Source organism: Mustela lutreola, chromosome X, assembly GCF_030435805.1.
Source record: "Mustela lutreola isolate mMusLut2 chromosome X, mMusLut2.pri, whole genome shotgun sequence".
NCBI lineage: Eukaryota > Metazoa > Chordata > Mammalia > Carnivora > Mustelidae > Mustela > Mustela lutreola.
Window position 1 is genome coordinate 55093564 of NC_081308.1, and position 20111 is coordinate 55113674.

Genomic DNA, 20111 nt, shown 5'->3' on the forward strand with positions numbered 1-20111 from the left:
GCTGGTCCTGCACATGCCAGCTGGGCTGCCTGCGTCAAGGTCGCCTGGTGCCCTGCGTGCTCTGTTGTGTGAGGCTAACAGTCCCTCCCCCTGCAGGCGGAGTTAGGTTTCTAAATTTTAGGAATTAAGGTTTTAGATTTGGAAGGAACTTGAGAGACCATATGCTCCACATGTCTCATGATGGACATTAAGAACGGACACATCCCAAAGGAAGCGATTCTCTGGTCCTAGGTGTCTGCCCCCTTTCACATCAAGGCATTCAACTAAGTGGTCAGCCTCCACTGTGCTTGTGTCTCTAGCCCGTAGCACTCGTGCTTCTGCCCCCGTTCGTCCACACTTAGCAGACAGTCTGTACGCGGCCCTTCTGCAGCCCGTGTGTCTCCAGCGGCTCTGCTTCGCTGCGGCCCTTGGCAGCGCCTGCAGCCCCTCCAGCCATGTCCACGTTCGGCCCCTGGGGAGCTGGCCCTCCAGTGTTCTTCCCGTCTTTGCTGTTGCTGCTGTGCTCCTCGGATAGAAACACCTCGGTGAGCTCTGTGTCTACAATCCTGTCCCTTTGCAACACTGTCCTTGATAAACAGACATTGTGCGCTTTCTTGCTCAGAATTACCTTGGAGGACTTTTTTCTCCAGAAGAGCAGCTCTGAGCTCTAGAGTCAGGAAAGCCAGAGCAGCGTCAGCGCACGGCAAATCCATCATGCTCTGCCAGGCCCAGAAATGCTGAGATAAGGATAAATAGGAAATGCGCATGGGATCAATCAGTAGAGGTTGGGATTAGGCTTCGGCTTTGGTCATGCCGAGCGCTTGCCTTCCCTCCACACCAGTTCTGATGCTCTGGGACGGGGCACACCGTGGCAGGTCTCCAGACATTTTGGGTTTCCTTACAGTGTGTTTCCTCACTACCTGACTGCCCATCCTCAGATGTGGGATGCCTCATAGAGCCCAGCAGGGGCTTTGGGGCCTTTGTTGTGTTTTGTTTTGTTTTTTTTTTCTTTCACTGTTCAGCTTCTTTTTGAATGGGGTTGACGCTTTCTAATGTGGGGGGCAAGAGGGAAGTGTATCCAGTCCACTTGATGGCAGATGCACTGTGAGTGATTTCTCACCAGCTCCCGGAGCACCGAGCTTGCTCTTTCTGCCGTTGGGTAAATGTAAACTTGGAGTCCGCTGCTCTGAGTGATTTCCCAGGTTGCTGCTAGGCGGTCAGTTTTAGCTGATTGAGGAGACAGCAGTAGTTAGTACTGGGGAGGTACTTGGGAGGAAGAATGAGGCAGGCGGAGAAGAAGAGGGGGATGCGGGTATGAACGGTAGGACAGGGCAAGAGAGAGGAGGGGTTTAGAGAATGGGAAAAGAAGGGAGAAGAAGGGCACGAATGGGAGAGCCCGAGGAACGTGGTGGAAACATGCAGTTGTACCCTCACTGACCTAAAATAGCTCCATCCCCTTGCCTGGGCTGCGTCAGTGGCTTCTACGACCTCCCCGCTCCTCACCCCTCGCACCTGGGGCCTGCTGCACAGACAGTTTGTCCTGAAAATTGATGGCATGCAGGTGCAGGTGGCATGGGGGGGCGGTGGGGGTGGCAGGTTTTAACTTTGGGAATTACACTTCTCTAATTGTCTCTACTAGCCCTCTCTGGACTAGAGAGATTTTGGAGAGAATTGCCACAAAATTTAACCAGTTACAGTTTCATGCTGTTCAGACCAAAGGCCTGCCTCTTCTGGAGAAAGTAAGACCAGTAAGTGTTGGTTTTGATTTTCAATTTGCTGTTTGCGAATTTCCTGGATGATTTTGGTTTGACCTAGCATTGCCCCCTGATAATTGCTACTCTACAGGATTTTGAAGCTAGCTTTGAATTTTTTTTTCAGTGTCTCTTGCTCGGGACCCTGCTTCCATTATGTCACGCTAGATAGATTTTGTGTAAAGACACAAGCGTAGTCTCCAAACTGTGCAAGTAAAATTAATTCTGAATTTCATGTAACTTGACACATCATATGATGTAGTCAGAGTTCATTTATCCAAAGCCTTTGACTGGATTTAAATGCACGTTTGTCAGATTTACTCCGTAGCTTAAGAGGCAAATAACTTTTTGTCGTTCAGTAATTGTCTAAACTTCACTTTGATGAAGCCGACTTACTTTCAAAGAAATCATAGGGAGGGGACGCCTCAGTGGCTCAGTCAGTTAAGCCACTGCCTCTGTCTTAGGTCATGATCCCAGGGTCCTGGGATTGAGTCCCACCTTGGGCTCCTTGCTTGGCAGGAAGCCTGCTTCTCTTTCTGCCTGTGCCTCCTTGTGTGCTTGTGCTCTCTCTCGACAAATAAACAAATAAAAACCTTTTTAAAAAAAAAGAAAGAAAGCAATCATGGGGAGTAGAGATTGATTGTTATTCTCTAGGAAATGTTGGGATTTTAGTCTTACATATATTCTGGTAGAATTAGAGGCTCGCTTTATATATATAACACATATGTATATAAATTATACACATATATTTGAGCTTTTAGAAACTGTTGTGCCTGGACCTTCTTTCCTGGTCTCTCTGTTCTTGCAGCGTATAGCCCACATTATGGCCATGCTGCAGCAGTCCCTGGGAGGCCTGCTGCTAGAAGGGCTTCAGACTTCCAATGTGGACATCATATGGCACTGCCTCCGGACTTACGCTACAATTGACAAGACACGGGATGCAGAGGCGTTAGTCGATCAAGTACTGGTGAAACCGTACATGGATGAAGTTTGTGCCCCTATGCACCTCATTCCGCAAACACAGAGCATCTAATCTGGCTTCATTTCTTGACTGGGTGCGAGAGAGCTCAGGGCTCTTCCTTGAAGATGCTCCTAGTTCCTGCTCTTCTGGTTGTAAGAAAAGGTTGGTCCCGCTTGGTGCCCATCAGCATGCCAGGAATCAGGCATGCACTCTGGTCTCTTCCAGTGATGCCATAGCTTAGGGATCATCTTAATTTAGTAGGGGTGAGGGACTTGCCTAGGAAGAAGGTACGGATCAGAACATTTTCAGGTCAATTTCCATTTCCCTAAGTTATATGTCAATGAAGTTGCCCAAAGCGTGACCCCACCAAGGCGCCCATGCCCACTGGAGGAGGTGGAAGACAGCTCTGTGCTCAGGGAAAGTCCGTGAGGGGAGGCATCTTCGCAGAATTGATGTGGCCTAAGTCTTGAAGACCATGGGGGAGTTTGCCAGGCTAGGAAGGTGGGAGGGAGGGAATATTCAAAGATAAAGGGCTTTTAAGGGCGAGTTAGCAGGGTAGTACCTTAAGTCCAGAACTTGGTTACCCAGTGTTCTTGACCTATGAGGATACAGTTAAATACAGGGAGTCAGTGTATCGTGCCTCTGAGCGGCCGGATAATGGGCTTCACCGTGTGAGGCCGCCAGCAATCAGCAGCTTCCCATTTAGAGAGCGTCGGTTTCATCTAGTTCAGGCTGACAGAAGTCATGAAACCAGTCTCAGCGTTTGAGGGCTTTCTTCCAGTCACCTGCCAGTGCGAGTATTCTTTCTGTCCGGTAAGTATAAAGCTACCCACCATGACTTCAGGATGAAAGGCTTCCAGTTTTAAAACGGGACAGTATCCCAGTGATAGAAGTGAAATTGAAGGATTAATTTCAGTAATCTTCTCAGCTTCATTAGGACTACTAAAAGTAAATGATCTGTCAGTTCTTTGTATGTATCCTATTATAGTTCATAGCTCTCTCTGTGGGGGTGAAAAAGATCACATTATTCTTTGTCACTAAATGAAAATATTTTAGGTATTTAATTTATGCCCTTTTCATTGAACTGAATCTAATATGCTAAATTAGGGAAGTACTTTATGCTTCCGTGTCGTTAAATGAACTGTGGCCACGTTTGTATTTTAAGTTTGTATGCTTGTCATTCACCTCCTGCAACTCAGCCTCACCAAAAAAATAAAATACTAAAGCAAAATAAGATGTGTTTTCTTCCATCACTTTCCATCTCAGCCCTTTCCCTGTTCTGGAGACAGTAGAGGATAAGGCCAGTGTGAAGATGGTACAGAGCTGTTGTCTGCAGATACAGTATTTCGCTTTTAAGCTCAGAAGGGAAGCAGATGAGTGTGTGTGATGTTTTAGCTTCAGGCCAGTCTCTGTCCCTCAGCCTCTGTGTCCCCCAGGGTTGGAGCAGTATTCCCAAATCCCTGGACCTAGATTTTTGTGTCGTTGTTACTTACCTCCTGTTTAGAAAGCATACTGAGTGGGGAGGAGGAAGGACGAAGTGCATTTGTAAGATTTACTCGATTCTTTTCTCTGTAGTGTATAGTTCATACTTCTCTTGTAGGTGCTTTAAAAACAAGCAAAAACACAAACAAACAAATAAATAAATAAATAAAAATAAAACGCTCTTCCTTCTGCTAGGTGATTGTAGAGCAGATCGTTGAGTCTCATCCGGACGGCCTGAAGATCATGTATGCTAATAAGCTCCTGAAGTTCATTCCTCACCACTGCCACCTTCTTTGAGAGGTCACAGGAGGAGCCATCTCAAGGTGACGTAAACTGCTGTGTATGCACCTGAGCTCAGTTTAGTGACCACCTGTCACCTCCTCATGTGCCGCTGATCCCTGGCTGTCCTGTCTGACCCGGGAACGTGTGCTCTTCCCTATTTGTTACCAGTGCTGTGAGGCAGGTGTCGCTTGCCTGGGTTTACAGGGAAAGGGAATGAAGAGTGGGGACGAATCTCAACGGTGACATTTGTGTGACTCCAGAGCCTCTGCTTTTCTCTTTTCTATACTTTCTCCTTAACCAGGTTCAAAATCAAAATTGGTTTCCTTCCATTATTGTGATGTCATCATCGGTCTAGAAATACCAATTCATTTTAATTCAACACGTTTTATACTGATGGCAATTAAAGTCATGTTCGGTTTTCCCTCCCTCTCTTATTTCATTTCCATGGCTTTCCAGTTCTGTTTCATGAATATCCCATTACCTTCCACCATCTCCGTCATCCCAGTCCAGACCTTTGTCGCCTTTTGTTCGAGGGTAGCGGGCTCTCCCCACCTGGTCTCCCAGCTCCACCTGTCCCTCTTCATTGCAGCCCTCAGCTGTCCCACCTGCCCAGAGCTCTGCAGCCTTTCTGAGTCGCTCATGGCTTCTCATCGCCCACAGAGGAGCATCCAGTCTTCCTGGCGCAACCTGTGACCCTTGGTGCTTGAGTCCTAGTGGTTCTCCGCTGTAGAACTTTCTACTGTGCAACTTTCCCCCCATACCACTATGGTTCCTGGCCAGACAGGAGCGCTTGACCTTCCCTAACACACCTGGTACAGAAGATCCCTGACTTCACCTTGGTTCAGTTTATGGTTTTTTGACTTTTTATAATAGTGCAGAAGTGATATGCATTTAGTTTGGATCTTTTCCCAGGCTGGCGATCTACAGTAGGGACCTCTTTTGTAATGCTGGGCAGGGGCAGTGAGCACAGCCCCCAGGCAAACCACGTGATCACGAGGGTCAGCAACCAACACACTTGAACCATCCTGTTCTGGCTTTCAGTGCAGTGTTCAGTAAGTTACATGAGATACCAGACACTTTATTGTGAAATAGGCTTTGTGTTAGAGGATTTTGCCCAACTGTGCAATACTGTAAGTGTTCTCAACACATTTAAGGTTGGCGGGGCTAAACTCTGATGTTCAGTCGCTTAGGTGTTTTCCATGCATTTTCAACTAAAGAGATTTCCAGCTGAATAGTGGGTTTATTAGAAGCCGAGGCCGTCATAAGCTGAGGAACATCTGTCTGTACTGTGCGCCTCTGTGTTTTCCTTCATTGCTTCCTGTCTCATATCCCTTTGTCTTTCTGTTGATCTGTCACTCCACATGAAGCTCCAGTCAAATACAACTACTTTTTTTTTAGGTTATTAATTTATTTACTTATTAGAGAAAGCATAAGCAGAGGGGGAGGCAAAGAGTGAAGCAGGCTCCCCACTGAGCAGGAAGCCCGATGTGGGACTCGATCCCAGGACCCTGAGATCATGACCTGACCCACCCAAGCGCCCCCAGGCTATGATTATTTCAAGAAAAAGTCCTATTTGTGAATTCTTCATCTAGTGAAGATGAATTAAAATCAGAAAGTCAACTCTGCCACCTTTAAAAACCCAGGAACAGAAAAAAATTCCACGAGCAGGTATAACCCTATCCACAATAAATCACTTTCAATCCAGTCCTGAAAACTAATACAGAGTAGGAAGAAAGCATTACAGAAAAATTTTGTTTTCATTAATCAAGCTGGAAAATAACGGGCCTTACACGAATGCCCTTTAGGAAGACAGTTCTTATAGTTTTATGTTGATGGAAACTAACATTACATTCGAAATGCATGTTAAAACCATGACTGTAGACTAACTACCACTTTCAGTCGTCAGAAGATGAAAAATGATCAAGAGTCACCCAAACTGAATCCTGGTTCCTCCTGGAAAATGTGTTCCTAAATATTTCCCCCCTGAACTACTGTGCTCTTTCTGTATCTTACACAGCAGACACTGCGATGCACAAACACATCCAGAAGGCCTTTGAGGGCTGACAGCCTGCTGGAACAATGAGGAATTCACCCGGGTTTCTGCCTTTCTGCCGGGCCCAGAAAGTTCTGGGTAACCCAGGTGACGTGTCATGAGAATACAGGTGTGCCTCACACCGTATGTATCATCTCCTCAGGGTAGACACCAAAATCCATGTTCGTATATGAAAATCTGGGATGCATATAGAAATCAAGAGTGATTCTGTCATCTTGAAAGAAAAACACACTGTTGCGCTGCCACATGCCTCGTTTCTCCTCGAGTGACTGCAGGAAGTAGCGATTGCAGTCAGAAATCTCAGAAAGAAAAATTAGAGTAAGGGCAACACCTGAAGTTTACTCCTGAAAATACTTGGAGAACGACTGTGGCCAATAAACCAGGGCTTAGTTCATGAGACTATGTCAATGAGCTTATACCATCCCATGTTCTGGTCAAACCCTCATGTCTGGGAGATGGAGGGACGTCTTCATCTTCCAGAGCTACTATTAGGGAAAAAGGTGGAGACAATACTGACAGGAGTCCCTAATTCAGCAGGAGAGCCAAAAACACCTTGCCCCTCCATAATCCCAAATGAAAATAAACATCTCGGGGCGCCTGGGTGGGTTAAGCTTCTGCCTTTGGCTCGGGTCATCTCAGGCTCTTGGGATCAAGCCCCACATCGGGCTCTTTGCTCAGTGGGGAGCCCATTTCCCTCCTTCTCTCTCTGCCTGCCTCTCTGCCTACTTGTGATCTCTGTCTGTCAAATAAATAAAATAAATTAAATCTTTAAAAAAGAAAAAAAAGAAAAGAAAAGAAACATCTCATTTTACTAGTGTGCAGCAGTGACTATGCAGGAGAAATTATTATATTATTATTAGATGATATTATTATTATTATTATTATAATTATTATTGTACTATATTATTAACCTTTTGAATTTGGACACCTAAAATTTTTAATAAAATATGAAGACCTTTTTTTTAAAAGATTTTATTTATTTGAAAGACAGAGATCACAAATAGGCAGAGAAGCAGGCAGAGAGAGGGGGAAGCAGGCTCCCCACTGAACAGATAACCCAATGCGGGGCTTGATCCCAGGACCTTGGGATCATGACCTGGGCTGAAGGCAAGAGGCTTTAGCCCACTGAGCCACCCAGGCGCCCCATGAAGGCTTTTTTTAAAGAACAAAAACTTCAGACTATATCTTTATCCTAGAAGTTCCCACTACAACTGGCTTCTGTCTTGGTCAACATTTAGCCATTCAGATAAAGTCCGTATTTAGTGCTTCATGTGTATGCATGTGTAAAATAAGAGGACAGTCATAAATCTTTAAGATTGTGTATAATAACCGTGAAATAAGGATTCTTGATACACAAGGTCTCGTTCTGGGGAAAACAGCTGGTGAACAGTATGCAGTTTTCAAATGATGGAGGGGAAATATGCATTCGGTTATGAGAAAGGGAAGGAGAACAAGACCAAATATTAATAAAAGGGAAAAAAGCTTTTTCTGCCATCTTTTCGTGCTGCAGTAACAGTGTGAACAAATGTCCCACAGATGCCCTCAAGAACATTAACACTGCTGAAAGGGGAGGCGAAGGCCAGGTTCTTAGGAGGCCCTGCACCAAAGTCATCGTCCCATTTCCTGACTGTGATGACGAAGCATGAGTACATTGGCAAGTTTGAAATTATTGATGACCACAGAGCTGGGAAAACTGCTGTGAGCCTCACGGGCAAGTTAAACAAGTGTGGCATGACCAGCCCTAGAATTGTATAACTGAAAGATCTGGAAAAGTGGCAGAATATTTCCATCCCCTCAGTTTGGTTTCACTGCATGGAAAAATTTTTCTGGCATCATGCACCATGAAGAAGGAAGACTCCAGGCAGGAGGGAAAATCCTGGATTCCTTTTTCGTAGAAATATAATATACATGGCACATGAAATGCCTCAATGGGGAAAAAAAAAAGGAAAATAAATTACAGTCAACTAATGTTTGACAAGGGTGCCAAACAATTCAATGGGGGTAAGAACAGTATTTTACTCCCAAGCAGCCACATGCAAATAATGAAACGGGAGTCCTGCCTCACACCATACAGAGAAAATAACCCCAAATGCATCAAAGACATAAATGTAAGCATTAAAATGATAAAGTTCGGGATGCCTGGGTAGCTCAGTTGGTTGAACGGCTGCCTTCTGCTCAGGTCATGATCCCAGAGTTCCCGGATCGAGTCCTGCATCAGGCTCCCATCTCCACAGGGAATCTGCTTCTCCCTCTGATCTTCTCCTCGTTCATGCTCTCTCTCATTGTCTCTTTCTCAAATAAATAAATAAAATCTTTTAAAAAATAAAAATAAAATAAAATAATAAAGTTTTCAGAAGAAAACACAAAGGTAAATGTTAGTGGTCTTGAATCTAACAACGGCTCCTCAGCCATAACACCAAAGTACAAGCAACTTAAAAAAAATAATAAACAAATAAATGGGACTCAACCAAAATGTCCCAGTTTTGTGTTTCCAAGGACCCCATTGACAAAGTCAAAAGACAAGCCACTAAATGGGAGAAAATATTTGCAGGTCATATATAAGGAACATGCATTCAGACTGTGTGAAGAATTCTTACAACTCAAATAAAAAGACAACCCAGTTAAGAAATGAGCAAAGAGGGGCGCCTGGATGGCTCAGCGGGTTAAACTGCTGCCTTTGGCGCAGGTCATGAACTCGGAGTCCTGGGATCGAGTCCCGCATCGGGCACTCTGCTCAGCAGGGAGCCTGCTTCTTCCTCTCTCTCTGCCTGCCTCTCTGCCTGCTTGTGATCTCTCTCAATAAATCTCTGTCAAATAAATAAATAAAATTTTTAAAAAAAATGAGCAAGAACTTGAATACACATTTCTCCAATATTCAAATGTATACATTAATATATAAATGTATATATAAATATATTTTACATTATCGTATATTTATATAAACATATTTATGTAAATATATTTACATTCTTAAATATGTATTTAAATATAAATAAAATATGAAATATATAATATATATTTAAGATACATATAAGGTATATATAAAATATATGGGACAATAAGCACGAGAAAATATGCTCAACATCACTAATCATTCAGGAAATGCAAATCAAAACCATTGTGAGATACCACCTCCCACCCACTTGGATGGCTACTATCAAAAAACCCAAAAGCAGGTGTTGGAAGGATGTGAAGAGCTTGAACCTGTAAATTGCTGGTGGGCTTGGAAAATGGTGCAGCCACATTAGAAACGGTTTAGTAGCTCCTCAAAATGCTGAACACAGAGTTGCCATATGACACACCAATATCACTCCTGTGTATAGAGCCAAGAAAAAAACTATGCCCACACAAAAACTTGTGCATGAAGGTTTAGGGTTTATTCGTAATAGCAAAAAGGTGAGAACAACCCAGATGTTCATCAACTGATGAACAGATAAATAAAATGTGATCCATCCAGCCAGTGGAATATTATTCGGCCTTGAAAAGGATTAGAATTTTGATATGTGCCACAACACAGAGGAGCCTTGAGAACATTCTGCTGATTGAGAGAAGTCAGTCACAGAAGACCACATATTGCATGATTTGATTTATATGGAATTTCTAGAATATCTAAATCTTCAGAGACCGAAAGTAGATTAGGGGTTGCCTAAGACTGGTGGTGATGGCTAAAGTTTTCTTTTGAGGATGATGAAAATGTGTAAGTAGTTCAGTATAGTATAGTTAACTATAGTGAAAGCCATTAAATTGTCCACATTAGATGGTGAGTGGTATGGCCTGTGAATTATATCTCAATTAAGCTGTCATCAAAAAATGCAAAGAACTTCTATATTTATCAAGTAGAAAAAGAATGAACTTGATTAAAAACATCAAAAATGGGGAAAATAAAAACAAACAAAATAAGATGGGAGGAATAAGATCATGACTGTTTATCATTAATTTAAATGTGTACAGACTGACTTTTTCTATTAAAGCGCCTATCAGGGGGTTACAGATCCACGCTGTTCAAGAAACATACTTAAAATGCAAAAGGGATTGAGAATGTATCAGGTGAGGACATACCATGCAAAAGAGAAAGCCAGAATGGCAAAATTCATCGCAGACAAGTTGGGTCTAAAGTTATAGGTACTAAGATGAAGAGGGACATTTTTAAAGGCAGAGTTTAGAGGAAGTGGTGATGCAACATGGAGGCTTAAATGGGTAGAAGAATAAATGAAACAAGATGGGATTGGGAGGGAGACAAACCATAAGTGACTCTTAATCTCACAAAACAAACTGAGGGTTGCCGGGGGGAGGGGGTTGGGGAGAAGGGGGTGGGATTATGGACATTGGGGAGGGTATGTGATTTGGTGAGTGCTGTGAAGTGTGTAAACCTGGTGATTCACAGACCTGGGGATAAAAATATATGTTTATAAAAAATATATGTTTATAAAAAATAAAAAATTTAAAAAAAAAAAAATAAAGGCAGAGTTTGGAAAGAAGATGTAAAAGGTATAAGCAGGTATACCTCTAACAACATAATACCTAAAGACTCTAAAAATGCAATAACAACGTAAAATTTTAGCTTTTCAAATGGGAGTATCTACTAGAAGGAGGGAAAAACAAGGACACACAGAAAATAGACATCCTGGGGCGCCTGGGTGGCTCAGTGGGTTAAAGCCTCTGCCTTCGGCTCAGGTCATGATCCCAGGGTCCTAGGATCGAGCCCCACATCGGGCTCTCTGCTCTGTGGGGAGCCTGCTTCCTCCTCTCTCTCACTCTCTGCCTGCCTCTCTGCCTACTTGTGATCTCTGTCAAATAAATAAATAAAATCTTTTAAAAAAAAGAAAATAGACATCCTTATTTCCCTCGGAAAACATTTCTTTCTTACACCTAAGAAAAGCCATATTTGTAAAGATTAATTGCATACTAGACAACAAAGGAAACCTTTACAAGCCTTCCAAATTAAAGATTTAAAGAACAGTTCTTTGATCACAATCCAGTAGAATCAGAATTAGATAACCTGGTAACAAAAAATTGAAACTACATACACGTTAAGAAATACAGTTTTCAGTCAAAGAAGAAATCATAAGACAACTGAAGAAAATCTTGAAAGCAATGGAAAGGAGACTATTTCATACCAAAACTTAAAGAAGACACCAGAAGTTATACTCTAAGGACACTTCAGTGTCAAATGTCTTCAATTTCAAACATTTTTTTGAATTAAAGAAACTACTCATTTAAACCCATCAGAAAAGGGCAGCTCAATCAAAAGAAAGGAAGTAATTATAATAAAGATAAATTTTTAAACTAATAAAAAATATGAGGGGCAAATAAACTCAAAGTTGTTTCTATGAAAGACTAATGAAATAATAAAAAAAAAAAACTTCACATGTCCTATTAAGGATAAGAGAGGGGGAAGATGGGGTGTGGGAGGAGGTGGGGAGAGAGGGAAGGGGGATGGGGAAAGGGGGGTTTCAGGGAGGAGGGGACAGAGACAGGGAGAGAGAGAGTTGCAAAACAGATAAGGATTGGGAACAGAGATATAAAAGCAAATGCATAATATAAAAGAATCACTAAACTGCAAGGCACTTTATACTAATCAATATGATAACCTAGAAGAAACGATGATTTCCTAGGAAAACCAAATCATCCAAATGATTCAAGAATGGAAAATTCAGAAGATGAGTTCCAAGATCAGACAGGTTTGCAGCTGGATAGCTGTCATTCTACTGTTAAATGGCAACAGGCAATTAAACAATAATAAGTCAATTCACTTGATGAAGCTGAGCACAATGTTAATACCCAAACCTGAGAGGGAGGAACGGGGAAGCTATGAACACATCTGGCTTAGGACAGATTAGTTAACAGAAACTGAACTAATGTTAGCAAATAACAGAAGTCAGGCATCTATCAAAGGACTATATCCTGAGACCAACTTGGATTCATTCCAGGAAAATAAAGGGAGCTCAAGACCAGAAAATCAATAAGATTTACCTCATCACTAAATTAACTGTGAATAAACTCTTAAGACCATAAATGCATTTGATAGAAAATAAAGGCACCTGATAAAAGGTGAGCAGCCATTCTTTATAAAAATGAAGATAAAAACAGAAGGACGTTATTCAGGAGGGATTATTAACTAGGAAGCACTAGATCAAGAGGTAGATAAAATGAGCCATAGTGACAGAGCCCCATGCATGCATGGATAGAGGCGAATGAGCTCATGGATGAGCACCGGGCTGTCAACAGGTATTATAGGGACAAAGGCAGCGGTGAGGAGAGGAGAGTCTTAACAACATGGAAGAAGGTAAAAGGAGGATTGCAGTTAAAAATTGAGCATGATACAAACACATGCAAACAAGACCGGATATTTTCCCGTGTATAGTTTCTTAAAACCCTGTACACATTACTGGAACTACCAACTCTTGCTTTCAGCTCCTCAGCCCTCGCGTGATTTCCCAGTACTAGGATGCAGGGGTAGATCCTACGTTGGTGACATCCTATGTCATTGTACTCCTAAAGGGACAGGTGAAACAGCACAGGGGCTGCAGGTCAGAACTCAGGCATCGCTGTGCCCACCCCAGCTCCCTGCTCGCCCAGCCTCCACTCTGAAGCAATGGGCACTTGGAGCTGTTAAGAAACAGGGATCTGAGCAGTTCTCTGGTTCACCCTGGAGCCATCTGCATCCATCATGTTTCCCACAGCTCTCCCCGAGTGTTGGTGCTGGCTCCCCCCGAGTGTTCCCTTAGCTCCTGGCACACCCTTCTTATGAGAGCACCTAGTACTCCCCGTCACAGTGCTCTGTCTGTCACTTGCGTCCATTGATCCACTTTGTGCTGGTTGAGGGCTGGAGCCCCCTCCTGTTAACTTCTCAAGTCCGTTTCTAATGCAGCAGCCCCTGGCACTTAAGCACCCTGTCAGTACCTGCCAAATGAATGAAATGTACTCTAAACATAGTATGAAGTCTGTGTTTTGAAACTCCTTTTTGGAGCCGTTTGCTATCATTTTCCCAGGCAATTTAAAAAATTTCCAGCCTTGCTGCCAATAACCTGAAGGGGTAAAGGAATGCCGGCGTGCCCCATGGGACATGTCACTCTGGATGGTCCTTTGGCAGCAGGGACTTTGATAGCGCTCTTTCAAACCCAGCAGGATGGTGGAGGGGTACGTGGCTGAGTACCTCCCTGGTCTGACCCTGTGTGACGCCACCCGGTGCTTGCAGCTGCCCTCTGGAAGGTGTTGCTTTAGCGGCAGAGCCAGAGGGCACCAAGCATGTGTCTGTCTCCAAAGTCCTGGGCACCACATCACAATGCCTTCCTGAGAAGCAGAATCAAGGACAGTTGCTGATCTTCATTCTTTCCCACCAAAGGTATCTCATACACCATCTTTGGAAATTGGAGCCAGGGGGCGCTTGGGTGGCTCAGTCGCTTGTGTCTGCCTTCAGCTCAGGTCATGATCCCAGGGTCCTGGGATCGAGTCCCACACACTTGCCTCCCTGCTCAGCGGGGAGCCTGCTTCTCCTTCTCCCTCTGCCATTCCCCCCACTTGTGCTTTCTGGCTCTCTGTGTGTCAAATAAATGAATAAAATCTTTTTAAAAAGTTTGGGCCATATTCTTTCACCATTCTCCTTCACCTGGGGTAATTTGCCACCTCCCTGAATTTACCTGCATCTTTCCCAAAATCTACTTATCTTCCAGCCTTCTTGACCATAATGAGTCTATAAATTTTCAATAGAGAGTGTGAACTTACACTTGCTAATATTTGCATAACATGCACCTCTTTCGATCTCAAAGAAAAGCTTTGCACCGCAATGGTCTCTAATCTCCAATTAGGTTCTGTTCCGGGATCCCACTGGAATTCTACATGCCTGTCCCCTAAGATGCCATAAATTGTGGTCCAGTTTCCCAGCCAGCCAAGGAAAGCACATGGGAAATCTTGCTGAAGTATGAGTAAGAGCCAACGAAAGGGAACATATTTATCTGCCTCGAATGCTGGGACCTGAGGAAAGCAAGTTTCATTACAGACAAATCAGGAAGGAGGTGCAGATTGCTTTTTATATCACTCTGGAGTGGGGGTATGCCATTGATGATTAAGGCCATTTCCTGCAATGCACTCACCAAAGTGATACTCACTTCGGAGTGGACAAAACTTAGGAAATGGCCAAGGGGTGCTCTGCTTACACTTTACACACTCAGCATTTATTTGTATTAATTTCTTTATAGGGCAGTATAGAGACATGAGGCCACATTGAAAAAGCAAAGCTTGTCATCCTATGGCCTTGGGTCAAGAATAGAGATAGTGCTGCTCATGTCAGTTTCAACCTCCAGTGGCCAAGGGTTTGATCTGATGCTCTTTCAAGTTTTCACCATAGCCTTTCTCAAGCTCAATGGCCAATAATCCCACAGGAGGAGATTTTAGGGCCCTCTCAAACTTCTGTTTTGCTATCTCTCCCCAGCCTGCTTCCTCTGCAAAAGTCACCACTTTGCCTGTGCATCTACCACCTCTTAGAGCCTTTGGAATCAGCCACGAATTGCAGTGCTGATTCCTTCCATGACCACATATTGTTTACAGGAAAACTCTTCTTCGTTATGCCTTGCCAGTCAGAGTGACGGTTTCATCCGCAACCTGGACCAGGTTCGGGAATATTCTACACATAAATGTGAGCAAATGTCTTCTGTATTGAGAGACATGTACATTCTGTAAATGGACTCTATTGAAAAACCAATACATAGGGTACACTTATGTCCTGACCCAGCTGGAAGGAGGCACTTCATTTCCATCTTTCAGAAAATTGGTGTAACACATTGATTTTCATAACAAAGAAAGCAGTTTTGTGTCCTCTACCAAAAGACGGTCATCGTAAGCAATAAATTACCTCTTTGGAGTGAACAAATTAATAAGATATTTTCTAAATTTCAAAATAACAAAGACAGAACGATGTCTGTAATGCTAAGTGCATCTCCTTAGTTGCAGGACATTGTGTCATGGACCACCTGAGCAATGACACATGGCGGCCGGTAGTCTGATTTGTACATCAATTCACCTGGCAACCTGTTAAAAGAAAGTCTTGCACATGACAAGCTTTCAATAAGACACTGAAAAGATGGCCAGGAAGCCCCCTTAGCTGGCTTTTTAAGGTGTCCAGACATCTAGTCAACCTACCTCACCAACTCATCACCATGCTTACTGGAGTAAACCCAATCTCTTCCTTCCCCCTGGAGATGGGAGAAGAGCCACTCACATGTTTGTATGGAATTCTCATTCCCCCTCGCTCTGTCCCCACATGGCGCTGTCCGTGTAATAAATAAACAAATCTTTATGTCACCCGGTAGTTCCTGGGTCCAATTACACAACTCAGACAATTTTGGGTCACTACAGCCTTTTGTTTTTCTTTCCATCTTAAGCCTTCTGGGTGACCAACAGCTATCTAAAACTCATGTTGCTGCCATATGCTGTTGTTCTGCTTCATCTTTCCAGTAAAGTTCAGTATTTTCCCCTAAAGTTTGGTTTATCAGTATTTCCAGCGTCTATCTCCAGCTCGGGTCACCATCCCAGGTCCTGGGATCAAGTCCCACTCTGGACTTCCTGCTCTGCGGGAAGCCTGCTTCTGCCTCTGCCTCCCATCTCTTATGAATAAATTAAAAAAATCTTTAAAAATTAAAAAAAAATTTCTATCTTCCCACTTTTAAAGATTAATTCTAGGAATTATTGCTATAAATCCAAGTGTCCTATCTCTTTCTTAAAAAGTCTTCTCCAGGGAACCTGGGTGTCTCAGTTGATTAAATGTTTGGCTCAAGTCATGATCTCAGGGTCATGGGATTGAGCCCTAGTGAGGCCTCTGCGCTCAATGGGGAGTCTGCTTCTCTCCTTTTCCCTTTGCCCCACCCCCCTACTCACATTTACACACATGTGTTGTCTCTCTCTCTCTCTCTCTCTCAATAAATAAATAAACAAATCTTTAAAAAGTCTTCTCCAAAGGGAGTTTGAGAAATAGTCCAGTAAGGGGCTGGAAGAAAATATTATAAGTTTTATTCATATTTCATGTCATTCATTTAACTGTTTATCTTTTGCATGTCATTTATAATGTGCATAATAATTTAGAAGAGTAGTAGAGTCTATAATTTATCAAAAATTTGCTTAAATTGGTGATATGTCTGCAAATATTTTTGTATGTATGTATGTATGTATTTATGTATTTATTTATTTTTGTGAAAGAGAAGTGCACAGTAATAAAAGGAGATCACTGCTCCAGGGACCCAGATATTTCCCCAAGTCCTGTTTCCTTCCATTCCCTCTGGGCTTCATTAGACCCCCTTAACAGCAATCTTGTCCCTAAAACACGCCCTCTGCAGCACCAAGTTCGAATGCTTAACTCGGGCCATCACTGCAGGTTGTACCGGGATGACCTTAGGGAAAAGGGTGGTGGGTCTCACAGGTTTGCTGTGTCACCCCCATGAACAGTCCTTTGTTCTGAACAGCTAGTGCAGCCCACGTTTGAAATCACAGGCTCTGGCACCAGAGTGGGCGTAGATCCCAGCTGGCCCCTCAGTAGCAATATGGCTTTGGGAAAGTTGTGTCATTTCTGGCCCAGACTTAAGGCTCATCCATAACGTGGAGGAGAAGACAGTGTGACCCTCAGTGGGCTGTTGAAAGGATCACGAGATGGTTCGACTCAGGTGCTCTGAGGTACAAAACACACAGTAGGCCCACAGTAGAACAAAAAGTTGTTCTATTGATCTTATAGTTACTATTACTCATACTAACAAAACTGATCATTTGATATGATTTTCAAGCGAATTGTCTTCGCCTGGATTTCTAAGATTAACCTGCTTCAAAATGAATTCTGCTCTACTGTGAAAAACGAGCTAACCAGCAGGTTTCTTCTGCGTCTTTTCTGAACTTTTTAGGATCCTCTCTAGAGAAAGGTTCTAAAGGAAGGCAAAGTGCAGAAATACTCTTGCTTGAAATGATTAATTTTGCCAAAAAACAGTGCCTTGAACATAAAAGATATTTGATGAAGCTCACTGTAGACAGTGTAACTCTCCAGGATTCATAAGTTGAAAACTCAATGTCCAAAGGGACATAACTAGGAGATGGGGTCCTTGGGAGATGTTTAGGTCATGAGGGTGGAGTCCTCATGGGCGAGATTAGTATCTCCATGAGAGAGACCCCACAGAGATCCCTCGCCCCCTCCACCTTGGAGGTTATAGGGAGAAGATGGTCATCTGTGACCCAGGAAGTGGGCACTTGAACAGACACGGAATCTTCCAGGGTCTTGACCGTAGACTTCCCAGCTTCCAGAACTGAGAGAAATAAGTATGTCTTTAAAGCACCTAGTTTATGGTGCTCTTGTTACATCAGCCCAAACTAAGATAAAGCTTGTCTCTTATACTGAAAAATAACACAAATGTTAACAACAATTTTAAAAAGGAACATTGTGGCCAATGACATGTAATGAACATCATCTCTCCTCTACAGAGCCAAGAGCTTAATTAGTTTCGGGCAACTCAGTAGAGTATGATTAAACCAAAGAGCAGCAAGATGTCTAAATGCTCAAGTCCTCTGCCTCCTACTTTTCTGCCAAAACAAAAGAAAAGCCCTAGGCTGGTTTTGGTTGCCACCAAGCACAAAACAGCCAAATTCCAAATTAGAAAGCCTTGGGGTTTAATTGTGGATGTTTGGAATTACATAGAAGCTCTCTTTGATCATTCCAAAGGATGTTTCCCTCAAAGGTTACAAATACATCTCAGCCTACCAACCATCTCAGGCCTACCACAAAAATTATATATATACACTTTTAGCATTTTAAAATGTGTCTAAATTTCAGTTTCAGATCCAGTTTTGACTATTGTTATGGGCTTAGTTGGATGCCCCCAGATTCCTACGTTGACGTCCTAACACCCAGCATCTCAGAATGTGGCAGTATTCAGAGATGGGATTTTTAAAGAGGTGATAAAGGGAAAACGAGCTCACTGGGGGTGGGCACCAAGCCAACAGGACTGGTGTGCTTACAGGAAGAGGAGATTAAGACACAGACAATACAGACTGAAGGACAATCGTTTGAAGACAGAGTGGAGAACACAGCTATCTGCAAGCCAAGGAGAGACGTTTGAAGAATCGAACCCTATTGCCACCTTGATCTTGGACTTCCAGCGCCCAGAACCATGAGAAAATAAATTGTATGTTGCCTAAGCCACCCGGATGTTGATATTTTGTTTATGACAACCCATGACTCAGAAATTTGAGGACCTCCCTTCTAGACTTTATCCTGAAGTACTGTTTCAGCTTCAGGGGCTTGTGTAATACTACTGTATCAAGGAGGGAGGCTCCTGCCATTCCCCACACTGGGTCGTTGAGACACTGCACAGCTGTCCCCAGGGCTGGCTACATAATTTACAAGCCCCATGCGAAATGAAGATATAGGGCCCTTTGGGCAAAAACAGGGAGGAAGTGTTTGTTAAAGGTACTAAAATAGAAAGCTCATTTCCTCCATGGTCTGTCTTCTGAAGGGGCATGGCTGCTGTTTTCTATTTGCATTTAATGTCATTCCAAGCAGGGGCACCTGGGTGGCTCAGTGGGTTAAGCCACTGCCTTCGGCTCAGGTCATGATCTCGCGTCCCGGGATCGAGTCCCACATCAGGCTCTCTGCCGAGCAGAGAGCCTGCTTCCTCCTCTCTCTCTCTCTGCCTGCCTCTCTGCCTACTTGTGATCTCTGTCAAATAAATAAATAAAATCTTTAAAAAAAAAAAAAAAAAAAAAAAAAAAAAAAAAAAAAAAATGTCATTCCAAGCAAATAAAAATTTTAAAATGTGATTATGGGCATGATTTTTGCCATTCATCTTCGCTGGGTGCAATGTCAGTGTTAAATAATTCACGCAGGGATTCCACAGCTGGGGCACACCCACGTGCCCTCTTCTTATCAGAACCGTGGAAATCCTGCACAAGACCAGCTCTGCCGTCTTTACCTCACCTGGGGACTCACACCTGTTCCACCGACCCTGCCGCCCTCGGCTTCCTGATGAGTAAGGAACTTGACAGGATCAGGAGCCGGGGGCTGCCTTTCTTTCCCTTCCCTCCTAAGTCACCACTTCCAAGGCTTGGCTAACACAGGGAGGTGACATGAGTGAGAAAGGACAAGACAGGGTTCTGGGATGCTCACAAGAGGCCACCGCCTCCTGCCGGTGCTCAGAGCAAGCTCTGGTCTGTAGGGAAGGCGAGCTCCGGTTGACTCGGTCATAGACGTCACGTGGTCAGCGAGTCTCGTTGACCACCACTCACGAGGTGTCCATTTCCATGCTGTGCTCACCGGGCAGGGCGAGCAGTACATGCAAATGAGGTGGCAAGGAATGGTGGATACCCACAGTGAGCTGTCCCCTCTGCTATGTACGTGCTCCACTGTCCCACCTGTTATGCCCCAATAATGGGTCCATGATTAAAAGAGCGAGACAAATCGAAGGTCAAACAAAGCTTTATTTTGCACCAAGCATCAAGAATCAAACTGACCAGCCAGGGCCGCTTCTCTTACAGAGAAGTCGACCCCTCTCTCCTTTACGGACTAGCTTTTAAGGGCAAAGGCCATGCGGTTGGGCCTGGCCATGCACAGGTGGCCAATGAAATTGTAACACAC

General features: G+C 43.6%; 2 long non-coding RNA genes across 2 annotated transcripts; both read left to right on the forward strand.

Annotated features, from left to right (window-relative positions):
* The first annotated feature begins 2768 nt into the window (after positions 1–2768).
* Positions 2769–4876, forward strand: LOC131822057 (uncharacterized). Its single transcript, XR_009350077.1, has 2 exons — positions 2769–2853; positions 4369–4876. It is a non-coding gene; the product is annotated as an uncharacterized LOC131822057 (long non-coding RNA).
* Positions 4877–14701: 9825 nt separating this feature from the next.
* LOC131822061 (uncharacterized) lies at positions 14702–18680 on the forward strand. The gene is made up of 2 exons (XR_009350082.1): positions 14702–15143; positions 18312–18680. It is a non-coding gene; the product is annotated as an uncharacterized LOC131822061 (long non-coding RNA).
* The last annotated feature ends 1431 nt before the right edge of the window (positions 18681–20111 follow it).